Source organism: Coloeus monedula (assembly GCF_965178545.1).
Source record: "Coloeus monedula genome assembly, chromosome: 1".
NCBI classification, from domain to species: Eukaryota; Metazoa; Chordata; class Aves; order Passeriformes; family Corvidae; genus Coloeus; species Coloeus monedula.
In genome coordinates, this window is record NC_138781.1 from 18,015,839 (window position 1) to 18,031,784 (window position 15,946).

A 15,946-nucleotide genomic window follows, 5' to 3' on the forward strand; every position below is an offset into this window, starting at 1 on the left:
GCGCTGCAATAGTTTGTCCGGCAGAGTCTGTCGAGGTTTATCGAAAGTGACTTTCCAGTGTGCCACCAGCGCGGGCAGAGATCAAACTCCGCGTGGAAACGTACCCAGGTCTATCAGCAGAGCAAGACAGGGCCAGCTCCGGGAAGGTAATAAATGACTCGACTTCAAAGCCGCTGACATCGCCGTGATAACGGCAGGGAAACGCGTGAGTCACGGGAGGGAACAAAGAGCTTTGCAAGAACCACTTCTTGGAAAGTCCCGCCTGCAGACGGACCACGCGAAAAAAACGAGAAGGGAAGGCGGAGACCTCTGCGCGAAGCCAGGAATGCGCCCACGCGTGGCCGGGGGACTGCTTCCACCGTCCCGGAAAGGGGAAACTAAGAGAGTGTCCCCGCGGAGGGGCAATGCGTTTCCCCGTTCACGTCCACCCGCGGGGCGGGACCGGGGACCTCGGAGGAGACTGGGATGAGTGCGTCCGGACTCCTGTTTCCACTCACGCCCCCCGTCCCTCAAACACTCACCATGCGCCTCTGTCAAGAGCCAGGCTTCTGGTCGCCCACTCCCGCAGAGTTGCGGGGTGCCCCCCACACTGCATCTGCCCCAGGATGAGCCAGCCCCACTCCAGGGGAGCCTTCCCGCCCCAGGTAGCTGCTCCAGCTTCCTCTGCCTCTTCAGCCCTTCGCCCCTCACGCCTGTTTTCTGCACTGGCTGTCCCAACACCGCCCGCATCTTAGATGCGGTCTCACGAGCGTCCAGTGCGGGCAATAATCCATTCGCTCGGTCTCCTGAGCGGTGACCGTGTTCATACGGCTCAGAGCTGCTGCTGGCTTTCCGTGCGGCCGGGGCACACGGCTGGCTCCCGCTCAGCTCGCTGCCCACCGGCGCCTGGCGGGGACTGCTCCGAATGGCGCTGAGCACGGCGGCCAGGAAGCCCCTCGGCGTTCTCAGCCGTAGCTTGGCAGAGACAATCGCCCGCCCTCGAATCACTCCTCCCGAGCAGCCCTGTCCCGCTGAGCAGAAAGATCCACCTGGGAGCGAACACAGCTTCTGCACCGCACAAAACAGGGGTGCTTTCCCTTCCCCGCCCCGGGGGTCCCGGGGGGGCCGCGCTGCCCCCTTACACTGCGAGCCTCCCTGTCCCTCCTTCGCGCTCCTGACCGCTGGGTGGGTAAATGCTTGGCGACCCCAAGGCAGCCGGGCGTGAGGCGCTGGTGGGACGGCAGGAACCTGCCGTGCCCAGCCCTTGAGGCTGCTGTGGGGAGTGGAGGGGCCGGGTAGTCCGGGGGAGTCCACGGCCACCCCTGCAGCCCCACGGCCGCCAGGAGCCGCCAGCTCATCCACAGTCCCACAGCTGTGCTGCACCCCTGTTTCGTGTCACCGCCAGCAGCCCGGACTCCAGGCCTGTGCAGACCCGAGGGACAGGGGCTCAGCTCGCGGTCTCTCTTGTCTGGTGGGACACACCTGAACGTGAGCCTGGTCCTTCCCCACCTTGGCCCCGCGCAGCGTGGGCGGGCCGGGCCGTGCCTGAAGTTGAAGTATCTCCTTTTCCAAAAGCAAATGGGCTTGAGTGCAGCCAGGGAATGATCGCTACCGGTGGAGCACCACAGCCAGAAGTACAAGTATAAATCTAATACATACCATGTATCCCTCTCGGATCCACGTCACACCTACCGCAAAACACACGGAAAAAGAAAAAAGCTAAACCCTAGCAACACTGAGGTGATTTCGGGGGAATTTCCTGGCCACAGAGCTGGCTCTGTTCCCTCCCTTGCATGCCCAAGGAGTCATCACCCGTGGGGTGGCGAGTCCTTATTCCTGGTGCATTCTGGCTGGAGCCGGACACTTGAAAGGCGATGAGCAAATCATGTCGACCTGACACCACTGCCCCCGGTCGAGACACACAGACTCACATACACGCACTCATAGCTCACTTTGCAACCTTTCCCCCAGGTCAGACAGGCTAAGTGCAGCCAGATCCTGAGGGGGAGTAACACCCCCAAATAGGCTCTTTCCCTCAAAACCTCTGCCACCAGCCTTCTCCCAACACAGCATTTTGACCACGGTGTGTCCCTGTCCTCGAGAGCGTGACAAGGCGCTAGGGCACCTCTCGTTAACACGGTGGTGAAACATCTTCCCGACAGCCTTAACAAGGCCTTCGGGAGTAAGAAAGAAGAGAAGAGGATCTGTCCTATTGATCCAAGCACAGCATATGCCCGGAGAGACGGGGGAGCTCAGTTCATTTACCATGCCAGTCTTTCCCCCTTTCCCAGGGCTGCCGGAGCCTGCTCAGCTCTGGCGCACGGTTAACACTGCGCAGCCGGGGTGAGCCCTGCAGCGTTAGGATGCCAATGTCACACTGTGGAGGTGGCACGACACCACCAGGCCACAGAACTCAGGCAGGCAGTCTGGGAAGTCCGTCTGTGCGGTCTGTCTGTCCCTGAGAGGCAGCTCCGTCAGGACCGAGGGCGAAGGAAGAGAGTTGCAAAGGGAAGCGGAGGGATATTGTGAGAACCCACTGTTTCCAGACTGTTGGAGACTCGGAGCTTGTATTGAAACCGGTCAGACCTAGCAGATCGTTGGAAAATTTGGGAGCAATGCCCCAGGGAGGAAAGCGATGCACGGAGAACCCCACGACGGGCACGGCTGGCGCTCTGCCTGTGCGCTGGGGTGCGCAGGAAACGAAATATCTCTCCCCAGCTCCTCAGCGCTCGATGCGACGCCCGGCAGAAGCGATTCCCTCGCTGTGCCCAACTCAGCCCTCGTCCCTGCGGCAGTGATGGCTTTAAAGATGAACGATTCCAGTTTTGTACATCTGCCTTTGGGAAATGAATACCGACCGTCCCCGAAAGAACGGCCTGAGGTGCAGGAAGGTTCCTCTTGGGTTGCCTAAGATATTACGAAAGGAAATCTACAAAAACCAGGAACCTGTACAAGCAGAGCCTGGGCCGCGGCATCACACTTGGGCCACCACCGCCTGTGTCGCAAATTCCCTTTTTTCAATATTTGTCCAACACGGATGCGTCACCTGGCCCGCTTTTGTTCTCGGGAAGGACACTTCCCTGCACCACTCTCCAGCAATGAAAATGTATGAACAGCACTTGATACGTCGTTATTTCAATCCACTGAGGGCAGAAACAAGTGTTAAGGGGAGAGGAGAAGGGGGGGGGGGGGGGAGGGGGGCATCGCCCTTCCTTCAGAGTCAATGACCACACGACAGGTCTAGCTGGCAGCCACCTCCACGGGGACCAGGACTCACCAGAGGTCCAGAGATGGGGCGGGACACGGAGCCAGGGCAGGGCTGCCTACGGAGCCTGGCCCACCAGCACCCACTCCCGACACACCGCGGGACCACGCAAAGCGCCTCGCCGGGGGAATAAGGAGAGGGCGCGAACCTTGCATGGAGGGGATCCGGAGCACACTCGGCCCTGACTCTGCTGGGGTGCTCGGCCCTGGCCCGAGAAGACGATAAAGATCTCCTCCGTGGCCGGCCTCCCCCTGCACCACTGAGGGTCCACAGAGGCTCTTCTTCTCTAAGGCAAGAAGCGCGCCTGGCCCACCGCCACCCATCACTTCCCGTCGACAGGTTTCCCCTCGAGGACTCTCGGGGCCGGAGCTGGCCCGGGAAGCGGGGGCAGTCGCTCGCCCCGGAGGGGTTGCAAAGCGCACGGCCCCCTGCGATGCTCTGCACGTAGCGCAACAGGATGGCAGTCCCGGTTCACTGACTGTCCCCGCGCCCGCCGCGCTGAGCACGTCGGGCCCTGCCCGAAGGTTTGGACCCTGGCGGGCTTTGCACCTCCCAAGGGTCTGCCCTGATCCCCACGAACACCTTCGCACACTCCTGCGCCTGGCCGTCTTAGCGGCGGGCGTGGCGGTGAGCTTCTCCCTTCGGACACCCTCGCAGGAACACGGGACCGGGCGTTGCTCCTCAGCCCCTCCGCCGGAGGATGAGCCGCAAGGCGAGAAGCAGCAGCGCTCGTCCTCGTTGCCTTACTGCGCACCCGAGCCGCCGAGACGGGAAGAAGCTGCCGGGCCCCCGCTGCCCCCGAGCCGCCCCAACCCACAGGTGCCCCGGCTTCTACTTTCTGCCATGTTTCACCCAGCAGTTAGGACACGGAAAATGGATAACAGGTGGCGTTAAAGGGCAGCAGTGAGGTCCGAGGTGAAGGGGAGACACAGGTGAGGGGCGAGATCCACAGCCCGCGCCCTGCCTTTTAGTCCGGAGTCTTGTGAAGTAGCTCCAAACGCACGTGAGATTCCAGAATAACGAATCCTGGTCCCCAGAAGTCCCCCGGTGTGTTGGGCTTCCCATTCGACTCTTATTCCTATATTAACTGCATAATTTTCCTGACTCCTATTGTTGATCCAATACCCTTCAAGGGTGTCACACCACAGGCATGGGAAGACAAGGCAGGAGAGTTCCACTTTCATCCATGCAGGCTCTACGCAATATTCTTCTCAAATCTTCGTACCCACCCTGTCAGTGTCTGGTTAAACAAAAAGTCTCGGGTCCATAAATCCTCAGTGGAGCAAATTCTGAGTGTGACCATTTTTTGCTCAAGATTATAAAACTCAACAGCTCACCTGTCGGGACTCCTTGGCGTGCTGCACTCATTCAGAGATGCAATGTTTGATGGAGAAAGGAAGCAGGAGTATTTTAAAAGACGGGACCAGAGTCTGCCCACTATCTGTGCAAATTATATTTACCAGGAAAGATTTTGGGGGGGAAAAAAAAGTCCTATTGCAATACACGATACTAAGTGGCACTTTATTGAGCAACTTCTAGGAATTTTTTACCACTGAAAGCATAATTTAAATCAAACTTTGTTCAGTGCAATCTTGGGGGATTGTGTGTTTCACGGTAATAAACTTTTACACAACTTTCCTGGTCTGCATGCCAGACACTAGGTAGGTCTGAGCTGCCAGGTACTGGAGACCCAAACCCACCTTGCAGAGACGTCTGCGGGAGCTCTCTTGCTTCCCGCGGGCCAGCAGAACCGCACCAGCCCATAGCACCTCCGGGCCCTGTAGCCCAAGCATCCCCGGAGGCAGGTGCCCAGGACCCGGGTGGCTTTCCCGGAGCAGGGACTGGCTCGGGGGGGGCGGAGGGAGCAGAGCAGCCCGCAGCGAGCCCACCTCTTCCGCCTCCACCACGTGAGGCCCATAAATAAGGCGGGGAAAAGCTCTCCCCCCTCGGCGCCGCTACCGGGGCGAGCGCGGCGCGGCGGGACGGCGGCCCCACAAAGGCGGCGGGGTGGCCCCGGGCCCTCGCCCGCCCAGCGGAGGAGGCGGCACCTGCAGCTGGGGTCGGCCCGGCTGCGCGCCCTCCCCTCCGAGCTGGTACCTGGGCGCTGGGCTGGTAATGCACCATAGCGGGCCGCCTTTCAGGGTCTTTCAAACCGAGATCGCGGAGGTCACCGTGTCTGCAAACCCCCCTCCTTCGGCCGCTCGGGCCGGGGTGCCAGTGCGGCAAGCTGGAGAGCAGGCACAGCCCATGGGAATCCCAACACTTGTGCCGCCGGCTCCCCCGGCCCGCCCTTCTCCCCCCTCCCCGTCCCGAGGAACCACTGAATGTAACAAATGAGCTGCAATCGATCTGCGGGCACGGGGGAAAATCAAATTATATGGTGCGGCTGGGCGGCCGCGGCCGGCAAAAGGTGCGGACGGGCGGCGGGCAGGCTGCCGGCTTCCCTCCGCCGGAGAGCGGAGGGGCTGCCGGCCCCAGCTCCGCTCCCACCGAGCCCCGCTCGGCTTCGCCTGCCGCTCCGTGCAGGGGCCTGAAAGGCGGGTGGTCGCTGGCTGCCAGGGGCTGGCCCTGGTCCCGCTAAACGCCGTTCCCCGACCGGCACCTCCCTGCCCGAGGGGCCCGACGGCCTCTCGGTCGCGCTTCCGGCCTGCGCGCAGGTTCCCCGGCGTGCGGAGGCGCGACCGACTACGGCAAAGCACGTGTGGGGAAACGGGATGGAGCGGACCGCAGCGAGGTCGTGCATGAGAGGTCTTTCCTTCCCTTCTGGTGCCGGCTTCAGGTCTCTCCGAACTCCTCTCCTGGGCCTGGGGCTGGCAAAGGGAATCAGCCCCTCCCGCCATCTCTGCTGCCGGGCCCGTCCCGCAGCTGTGGATCCCGGCGCTCGCCGCCCGCGGGACGCACCGCCCTGGCGAGACGCGAGCCGGGCACCCGCCAGCCTGGACGGGCAGCACCTGCCGAAGCCGCGGGCTGTGAGCAGAGGGGGTTCAGACAGCGAGCTCGTACCTGAGCCCTTTTCTCGCCCCCCAGACGTGCGTGGGGGGACGGCTCCGCTTGGGAAAAACCCCGCGCGGGGCCGGCGGTTGTCTGCGGGTCCATGGGAATCTGGCCACTTGTGCCGGCCGCAGCCGGGAGGGGGCTGTGCTTCCTTTACAAAAAGAGACACAATTAAGCAAAATGCTCAATGAACATTATAAATGATGTGCAATCGCCTCGCAGATTGCTTAGCAAATCAAATTATATGGTTGCTCACGGATGATTTCCATGTCTTTTAAAACGCAAACAGGTACTTTCTGATTTGGGGGGAGGACTGTTGGTAGTTTTTTTCCTAAACAAAACAACAACCAAAAAAAGCGCAGCGCTTTAAAATTGCGAAGCAATGCCACACGCTGAAAGGCGGCTGTGTGAATATTCACGTTCTCCTTTGTTCGCCCCTCAATTTCACAATAGCCCGGGAAGGGCACGTTCACTGCGCTCTTGTAAATTTACCAGTCCTTGACTAAAACCGCCAGGCACCTGCTTGGCAAAGCACAAAGCTGCCTACGTTTTCACCAACAATTTACTGTTTCATCAGCTTCCAAACTGACCCGTCAATAGAAGGGCTTAAAGTTAATATCATTTACATCAACGGAGATGGCCGGGCTCGAGGCTCCAGGCTGCGGAGGCGGTAGGGCCGCGGCTGCTCCAGCGGGAGCTGTTCAGGTGCGAGCGGGGCGGCCGTGCCCAGCCTGCGGGGCCAGCCGGAGCTGGCCGACCAGGCCCCGGGCACGGAGAGGCCGGAGGAAAAGGCAGCCACGGTGCAGGGTGGGGGATGTCGGGCGGGTGCCGGTTTTGCAGGACGGGGACGGAGCAGTGACTCCTTCAGTGCACCGCAGCGGAATGAGACTGCAACCAGCCCGACTGGTCCCCGCACGGAACGGGCTCTCCTAAGATGCCGTGACAGCCCCAGAAGGCGTGGGCAGCCTGGGAGCAGGGGCTGGCTCCCCGGGCTGCCCGGAGCCCCTGGCCGCAGAACTTTCCCCAGTGTCCCCTGCCCGCATCCCGCGGTACGAGCTGTGTGGTGTCCCTCCTGCTCCCTCGTGGGGAATGTATAAACAGGGCCACTGGAGGAAAGCAGTATGTAAAAAGCATGTTTCCTAAGGAGTGTCTTATCTTCCAAGACACAAGAACACTCATGGGAAGAGGAAATGGTTCCTTGAGACCAGGTCCTGACAACACCGCTCTGACGCAGTGTTGCTCATTTGAAACACTCCACAAGTTGTGACTGTCCCCACAAATGCAGAAGGGCTCGCTGAAACACAGCAGAGCAGGGCACAGCTGATGGAAAGCCAGTGACTGCTTTACGGTGTAACGAGGGCAGGAAGGCTCCCTAACACCAGCTGGCAGGAGATGCTGCGATTTAGCTTTAATTTTTTATTCTTGACAATTTCCAATGACTACCCAGTGGGTAACAGGGCACCTCTCCATTCTGTTAAGCACCCGTGTTACATCGTCTCTTCCATAAATGAAACCAGCTCTAGATTAAATAGAAATGAAGCTTTCCAGACGTTGATCCTTTTTGTTGGTTAGAAACTCCATTCATTTTCTATCTTCTTCCCTTGAATTCTTTCTTCCTGGTCTATGCCCATCTGTTCTGGTGTGGGTGTTGGTTCCCATGAAAGATCTCAATCTCCATGGGGTTTTCCCTTAGGTCTACATGCAGTCACCACATTCCTTCTCAGCTCTCATTTTGCCAGGGAAAGCAAAGCAAATTCAGGATTGGACTCCCTCTTTCTTTATCACCTTTCCCTGCCCTTTTCTCCATTTAAGTTAATCTTCTGGGATAACCAGAACCGTAATGGTACACACCTGTCCAGGAGAGTTCTCACAGCTCCTTGGAGAATGATGTAAGCATTTGCCTTTCTGCCAAAATCCCTCACTTTGTACTGCAAGGGTTGTATTTACCTTTTTCATGGCCATGTTCCTTCAGTGGCTCATGACCACTTTGTCATTAACCAGTGCCCCAAGGTCTTTTTCTTCCTCTTCCTGGCAAGGACTATCAAGACACAGCCATAGCACATGTTCTTAATACACGTCCCTAAAGTGTGACCTCCTAACACTGGATTTCTTTCCTTCTTTGCCACTTTGATACTCACAGTCCTATGCTTCCTCTGATGATCTTTCAAGCCCCTTCCATGCTGGGATGCCTTTCCTGTTCCATGACTGACAAATATTATTTTCAGTCCTTCTTTTGTTCTACAATTCTCATGAAAAATTTTATGTTTTGGCCATAAGAGCAGTGAGATTACTATCCTGGGCCACGGCATAGATCCATGTGTCTAAGAGCTCTCAATACATTTCCCTCTCTATCCCTTCCATGAACTTGTCTAACGGCTTTTAAAACTCGAGTAATTTTATTAAAACTATTAGGTACTATTAAGTAGAGCTGAGTTTAAAATTAATGATTCCTGTCTCAGAAAGAGAAAAAACTTAGAGATGCAGGAAAAACCAAAGGCTTAAAAGCACCTTAAGGGTCCACATTCCTCAGGAATCTCCCATCAGCTACCCTCTAGCCCCACAAGTGTCTCTCACAAGGAAATACTCTACATTGTTGATGTTTTCTTGAGTAGTCTTGGCTGTAATATGATGTTAAAACTATCTTGATGACTTCTAACAAGAATAGCTGACCTGCCACGGTTGTTCAGTTCCAGGAAAGGATTTCCACTGCAGATCCCTCAACCTCCACTTCTAAGTGCAGTTATGTTTTCCTCTGGCCCAGAGTTAGACATTTGTTGGCTCCTTACTGAGCCCACTGGGTCTCTCCTACACTCTTTGTTATCACCTGCCTCTCACTATACCAGGAGCCTTGGGGCTGCGTGCCCAGCACCTACAATTTAGGCATTGCAAAACCACATCTCTCCATCCATTTAGCCCTGAGGCTTTTATCTTTGTGGCAAATTATTAACCAAGTCAGGGACACAAAAAACATCTACACAAGGAGATGCTGCATTTCCTTTGGAAGTTGTCCACACATTAAAAGTACTGTTTTACCTAGCCTGGTAGCCCTTCTCCAGGGCTCACCTTCCGGTAGGGGAAAACATTGTTCATTCCACTCCATGAGAAACTTTCTCAAAATGAGGATTGTTTTCATGTCTCCTCTCAGTGACCTCTTCCTGAGACTAAGCAAATCCATACCCCTTCAAGTGTGCACTTTTTATACATGTTAACATTTTGATGCTGTTAGATGCTAATGTCCTTGTAGCATTTCAAGTGTAGTGTCCAAAACCGGACACTGTACTTAGGCTAAGCCTCACCAGTGCCAAGTAGAGCAGAATAATTACCTCAGTGTTTTACCCAAAACACTGCTGTTAATGTTCCTTCAAATGACATTTGTTTTTCTGCATCTCCCATTTTGCCTCGTGCATAGTTCACAACAGCCAGCTGATCCATCCCTGCACTACTGCTGCCTTATCAGTTATTCTTCACAAATCACATATTTGATCTGTCTTTTTTCCCAAGATTGCATTTTGTATTTGTCTTATTATGGTGCAGCTTATTGATTTTAGGCAAGCTCTCCAATCTGTGAAGATCAATGTGAGTCCTGATCCTGTTCTCCAAATCAAACTCTCCCAGCTTCTCCCAGGCAGTGCTCTCTGGAGTTGAATAAAGCACTCTCTTTCCCAGTAGCCTATTTATTGTTGAAAACATTGGGGCTGCAACAGACACCTGCAGGACTCCAGTTGGCACACTCAACTTTGACAGCGAATTGTGGATGAGCACTTTTATATGATTCAAACATTGTATGCTCATTCTAATCCCTATTTTATTTAGATCTCATTAAATGGTTTTGTTTATAAGAAGAGTAAAGGCTTTGGACACCAACGAAGTTGACATATATTATATCTATCTCTTTACACACTTGGCTAGTTAGTCCTTCAAATAAGGACACTGAATTAATTTGAAGTGATATGTTCTTGATTAATCCATGCTGATATGTTTTACTGCCTTCTTATCACTTATGTGCTTACAAATTGATTAATAATTTACTCTCATTATCATGGTTACGCTAATGGATTTATACTTCCCAGGATCCTCTTCTTTGCTCTTTTTTAGGCTTGTAAACACATGCCTCTGGCATCAATGTCCTCAAGCAAGTCACTTAGGGTGTGAGTCCTCATTAACTTCATCCAGTCAAGAGGTGGACGCTAATTAGAAGAGGGATTCAGTCCCTTACACAGAGCAATATGACATATATGGTCTAATACCATGTTAAGTACTACACAGTACCCAAAACTATGCAGCACTTGGGGCTTGCAGATATGACACAGGATCAACAGGAGACCTGCACCTTTCTGGAGGCTCAGCTGGAACTTCCATGCAGGCTATCCATATGGGACACCTGAGAGCATCTAGAACAGGATAGGGCATCTGCATCTATGTTAAAGTAACTGCCCTCCTAAGCGTAAGGTGCTCATCAATAGTCAAGGGGGAGAAAAAGGGGACAACAAACCACCCTCAGAAGGGAAATTTTTAAAGGTGGAGTCTGGCGGCAATTGAAGATGCCACTCTTGGTTCACTGGCAACAGAAGGAACTGAAACAATTTACCTGCAAGTTAAAGTATTAATATTTAGGCAGCTACATGTTTCTTAAGGCATTCTGCCATTTAAATGATTCAAAAGCCTAAGAAGAGCTTTAAGTACTCAAGCACCTTGCACTCAGTCTGGCCCAGGCTTAGTCTGGCTGATTTTTCAGCACTACTGAAGATGTGCCATGTAGGAAGCTAACTGCTTCAAATTACTTCTGGACAATCTTTACCTGCTTATAGGTCTCTAACAATTACTGAGAGAACCTGCAGTGTTCAAACTTTAGCTTGGGTGTTTTTGTTGATTCAAAGGAATCCAGGGTTTTATAATTCAGCTCTACCTATTAAATGCAGAAAACAGCCTTTCGCTCACTCTCAGGTGAGGATAACCAGAAGAAAGCTTGCAGGGCACTCTGATCTGTGGTAGCAGAGCCCCATGCACCCAAGGAACATACATTAAGTAGTACAGATTATGAAACTGTAAATTTACATGAGGAGAGGTAAGACCTCCCTCCAAATCTACAGACAGGACAGCAGTGGCAAGACATGCCTAACACAACAGTGTGCAATACACATGTGCAATAAATTTGAAAAACAGCAAATATCACATCAGATGACAATTTTTTTTTGTTACTAAAACTCTCAAGAGCTCTTCTGAACATAGCAAGCCCCAAAGGTGTGTGAACACTGCAAATGCCCTGCATGCATACACTCAGGCTCATCTGATGCACAAGATTTTTATGATCAATTATAGCTGAATGAATGAATGAATAAATGACATAGAATATGTGTGAGAAAGGGATAGCTTGAGAAAGCAGCTTTTCTGTCATCTGTGCCTTTATTTACAAGCTGTCAGAAATCTGTAGGAAAAGTTCCACTGCCAGTATCTTACAGGCTGTTTGATTTAATCCATGCTGCCATTGGCTTCCCAATCAACAGAGGCAACAAGGAGTTATCACATCCAAATGAGCTGCTGCAATTTCCCACCCCAACATGGGGACTGAACCTGAATTACCCTAGGCCACCTGTCCCCCCTCACCACTGCAATGTACAGTAGAGGGATTTAGGCCATATTTATAATCTTTTGTCTGCAGCCTTGTTGTTTGGGTGGGGCTGCACCTGTTCACGCCGAGTGGGAATCCCTTAATTACGGCTGTGGGACTGGGCAGCGAGAGCGGGCCCTGTGCACTGGCACACAAAGGCTTAGGGCAATGCGTGTGAATTCAGTGCCCTCTTTTTGCCATGCCAGCATTCATTGCAAATCCTCCATAGGTCTTCACGGCTCAGCTCCTGCATTCCCAGGGCTTCTGCCTGGTGTTTCACACACCAGATTGTCCTCTCTTTAGAGGGCAGAGATGCTGCCTCCCTTTAGTTTGGATCCCTGGGTACTGCAATTGTTTAGGAATAGCAGCTGAGGGACAATGACACATTTTCAGCTGTACTTTTGGTTATAACCTTGCCATTTCTTTGCTGTTATCAGATGCAAATGGAGTTTACCTGGTGAACATATCCACATTTCTTGAAGGGTCATGCTAGTAGTGATGGCTTGAGCCACAAGACACATCCAGGTTACACACTCCAATGAGTCCTCAGAGATGCTGTTATCCACGGTGTCAGTCCAGGCTGGGGATGGACAGAGTGAGAGTGGCCCTGCCCAGAAGGGCTTGAGGGTGCTGGTGGATGAGAAGCTGGACATGACCCAGCCATGTGCACTCCCAGCCCACAAAGCCAAATGTGTCCTGGGCTGCACTAAAAGCAGCGTGGGCAGCTGGTCAAGGGGGGGATTCTGTCCCTGCTCTGCTGAGACCCCACCTGCAGTGCTGCACCCAGCTCTGGGGTCCTCAGCAGGGAGGACATTGACCTGTAGGAGCAAGTCCAGAGGAGGCCATGAAGTTTATTAGAGGAATGGAGCACCTCTCCTATGAAGAAAGGCTAAGAAAATTGGGATTGAGCCTGGGAAAGAGAAGGCTGACTTAACTGTGACTTTCCAGTACCTAATGGGAGCCTACAAGAAAGATGGAGAGAAACTATTTACAAGGGCATGTCGTGATAGAACAAGAGAGAATGGCTTTAAGTTGAGAGTAGGTTTAGATTAGACTTTAGGAAGAAATTCTTTACTGCAATGGTGGTGAGACACTGGAACAGATTGCCCAGAGAAATTTTGGATGCCCCATCTCTTGAAGTGTACGAGGTTGAATGGGACTCAGAGCAACCTGGTGCAGTGAAAGGTGTTCCTGCCCATGACAGGAGGGCTGGAACTAGATGATCCTTTAGGTCCCTTCCAACCCAAACCATTCTATGATGCGACCCCGATCTTTTCCCTCACTCATCCCAGTTACCTGCTGAAACCCCCGTCCATGCCACCTCACTTCAGTGGGTACCTTATTCCCTTTCTCCCCCTCCCCATACTGCCCTGTGCCTGGAGACACCATCTTTTGCTCCTTCTCCTTCCCTACCCAAGATTTGCAATTTCAAATGTTACTGTCTCTCACCAAATTCCAGCAGAGAAGATACTGATGGCACAGCCAGCCCCCACTTTTTAACTCCAGAGGCAAATGCCACACAGAGCTTTCAAGACCACAAACAATTTTGTGCCTGGACTTGCACTCCGGGATGGGAGTGTGACCTGTTCAGAAGGAAACTACGATGTATCTGGCTGCAAAAATCGACCAAGCTTCCGTTAAGTGTGAACACAGACATCCCCAAAACTCACAACACAACAGTTCATTCCACCTTTTTGCAGGCCAGGTCTCCAGATTCCCCACGGGAAAAGCGTGCCAGGAGCGGGACCCTCGGGGCTCTGCCGCCACCTCGTGACGCCGCTCGGAGCCGGCCGGGAGCGGCGCTGGGATGGCTCCGCCGCCTGGAACACCGTGATACGACTGAAACAGTCCTGGAAACTGGAAATGTGCTTTCTCTGTAGTTGTCGCTAAGAAGGGCGCCTTTCATTTGCTGTGCTGCTGCCCCGGGAGGTGCATGTCTGCGGCCGCAGCCCAGGCACGGGGATGCCGTTCAGCCCGCGCTGATTCAGGGTGAGGGCTGGTACCAGGTAGCGGTGCCGAGTCCTGCTGCAAACGACGCCCGTGAAGAGAACGAAAAATGGGCTTTACTGGTGTCCCCTCCATCTCGTCACGGCACCTGGACACCCCTCCTCCCTTGCCCCTTGGCAGCGTGCAGGCGAGGGACCATCCCTCCGTACCTTCTTTGAACCTGTTGTAACAGCCACGAGGATAACTAGGGTTGAGAGCCAGCTGTTGCTGGGCTTATATGACAAATGAGAGATTCAGATGTAAGATTGATAGTAATTAGATTGCCACCTGCTATCGCTTTAATCCGTATCCCGGATTTTTAATTGTTAAGGGGGGGGGGGGGGCAATTGGCACATGAATACATGAGAACGATCTTATAAGGCACAAAGCATTAGGATTGTATCCCAGGCATCACAATTAGGGCTTCTCGTTTTTTGGTTTTAGCTTCCACTGTGAATTTTGGCATAATTTTTCAAGAGTTTCCTCCTGAGTTTTCTAGGAGTTATGCACTTTGTTAACTTCCATCCATCAATTTGTTTGTTTGTAGCAAATACAGGCAATTTCGTTTGAGGCTTGGACAGCACTTTTCAGTTTGGCTTCTTGACAACCTTCTGTGTCAAGTGGCCTGCATTCACTGGCATTGTGTCTGATTTTCACCAGCTTCCTCTCTGAGGCCTATTCGTCCTGGCTGTTACCCAGGTGAGCAGTCCTGCTGCAGTCAGTGATAATAGCTGTCAGTAATTAGTACTTAAACAGGTTTGTAGGGTTGGGGCTTACTTCTTCCCCCCTGCTTTGGACAACACCAATCTACTTTCAAGTCACGCTTCATCAGAAAAAGAGAACACCAAGAACTCTGAAGGGTTTGCCATCAGGTTCTACAAAGGGATATGCTTGGGAGGAGCATGTTGGTTTTGTTGGAGAGACACACAAAATAGACTATGATTTGCATAAGGAGCTGAGAGAGGAGAACTGAATGAGGGGTCGAGGGAAGGGGTTTCATTGACTTCAAAGAGTATTGGACCAGATTCATGCAGACCATCTGCAACTTCCTTTGATGCACCAGCAAACTGGAGATAACAAGGCTCTCTTCTCTGTACATGCCCTGTGCAGGGCATTATGTGAAGAAGGACTTTGAGCCAGGCAATGGCACAAGCCATTTTTAGAAGAGAAAGTAGGTCCATATAATATGTTCAGGGGAAGCTGTTTTTTCGAGGTGATTGAACGTTGCAGTAGGTTTGAAAGCAAAAGTACCCTAGAGGTCACTGCAGAGCAGTCATTTGAGTCGCAATGTGTTTCGAGGGAAAATTATCAAAACACTTTGAAATACTAGATTTGAGGTGACTCTGAGTAGTCATTGTCCATCTCTCTCCAAAACCACCCAACTATATGCCATAGCTCCATAGACCAGGATCCCAAAACTCTGCCCTGTTACCTTTCTCAGGCAGAATGTCACCTCCTTCATGCTACACCTCATATTCCCACCTCTTCCCTCTACCACACCTCACCCCGTGAGGTCTTCCTGCTGTGGAGTAGCCTAGTCTCATCATCCTGTCTGCATCACATCTCTGCAGCATATACAAACTGCCTCTCTCACCCTGCCATGGTTCCATCAAATAGCTTTGTTTCCTTTCTCCAACCAGAAGAATGGTTCTGATGGCAGATAGGAATAGGTCCTTGCAGTGGTTGCCACAGGCTGGGAAGTCATCACAAGCACAGCTGAACACCTCTAATCAGCTGTAGTTATCTGTGGAGAGGTGCTTAAGGGACTTTGTTAAATACTATGGTATAGGTGGAGTGGAGGAGTTTTACTGCCTCTTTGGAGAAGCTCATCTGCTACCTCCATTTAGGCAATGTTTATCAATTGGCTGTTTCTGGCTATTCTTGAGGCAGTTGTAGAGCAAGAAGGTGAAATCTTGCAGAAAAGATAAATTGGCACAGGGGTAGTAGAAATAAAAATAGCAACAGGACCAAAATAATAAGCCATCATAAGCATTTCTACAGCCCTTTTCATCTGTGCATGTCAAACAATTTGCAAGAGCCAAAAGAATCAAGCCTCTCAGCAGTGCTCATACACCAGAAACACACATTTTCTTTCACCTATTTCTTAACTGCTG

At 52.6% G+C, this 15,946-nt stretch overlaps 1 protein-coding gene across 1 annotated transcript in view; it reads right to left on the minus strand.

Moving 5' to 3' along the window:
• The window catches only part of MSRB2 (methionine sulfoxide reductase B2), a 43,838-nt gene that overhangs the window by 11,488 nt on the left and 16,404 nt on the right, over nucleotides 1-15,946 (minus strand). The window lies entirely within an intron of this gene.